This window comes from Sinocyclocheilus grahami, unplaced genomic scaffold, assembly GCF_001515645.1.
Source record: "Sinocyclocheilus grahami isolate Dianchi unplaced genomic scaffold, SAMN03320097.WGS_v1.1 scaffold683.1, whole genome shotgun sequence".
Taxonomy (NCBI): Eukaryota; Metazoa; Chordata; class Actinopteri; order Cypriniformes; family Cyprinidae; genus Sinocyclocheilus; species Sinocyclocheilus grahami.
Window position 1 is genome coordinate 45,085 of NW_015505862.1, and position 1,129 is coordinate 46,213.

A 1,129-nucleotide genomic window follows, 5' to 3' on the forward strand; every position below is an offset into this window, starting at 1 on the left:
CTCTCACACACTCACACTCACACACACTCTCACACTCTCACAAACACACTCTCACTCACTCACACTCACTTACTAACTCACACTCTCTCTCACACACTCACTCACTCACTCACTCACTCACTCACTCACTCACTCACTCACTCACTCACTCACTCACTCACTCACTCACTCACTCACTCACTCACTCACTCACTCACTCACTCACTCACTCACTCACTCACTCACTCACTCACTCACTCACTCACTCACTCACTCACTCACTCACTCACTCACTCACTCACTCACTCACTCACTCACTCACACACACACACACGCACACACACAAGAGCATTCTGGGTAACTCAGGGGGTGAAGGGTTTCATTTAGGGCTTATTCAGAAGAGAACATCTGCTGCACTGTATATGCATCGTGCAAAGAATTCACTTAATAATTTACAATAGGAATAATGCATTTTTTGGCTTAAAATCAGAGTTTAGTCTCATTTAGAGGCCAAAAATAAAGCTGCATGAATCATTTTCTTCATCAAACACACCAGTGGATTGGTTTATGATGAGCAGTCCCGGTTTTTATAACTTTTGACCAGTAGGTGGCGCTAACACCAAACTGATGCAATGATGTCTACAAAAGTTCATTTGCAGAAGTGCTGCACGGCCAGCAGATTTGTTCGTTTGTTCGTTTTTTATTAGTCTGGGTCTGAAGATCTGAGCCAATTTTGAAACAAAGATTTTACATTTTTTCGGGAGTTAAAACAGAGTAGACACGTGGCCATCAAATGTATTCTGCAAACATCCAGTAATATATGGAGTTTAACTGCAATAAATTATTTCTTTATCTTTCTCAGTATTGTTGTCTTATTTTGCATTTTTAAATAAAGAAACATTTACTTCAGACATTTACTAAGTCTTACATTTGGATAAATTGAGTGAGTTTATGCTTAAAACAAGAAAGATTATCTGCCAATGCAGTCAGAAAAATAAACCTGTTTTCAGACATTTATTCCTGTTTTATGCAAAAACTATACAATTATTTTCAGAAAACAAGGCTTAATATCTTGAGTAATTTTGCTTTTCAAGTAAATGTATCTTGGTTTAAGTTTGTTTAGATCAGAGGTATACAATGTTTTTAATAT

At 37.6% G+C, this 1,129-nt stretch overlaps 1 protein-coding gene across 12 annotated transcripts in view; it reads right to left on the bottom strand.

Annotated features, from left to right (window-relative positions):
* Positions 1-1,129, bottom strand: part of LOC107559393 (band 4.1-like protein 3) — a 28,984-nt gene that overhangs the window by 8,070 nt on the left and 19,785 nt on the right. The gene's annotated exons all lie outside the window — the stretch shown is intronic.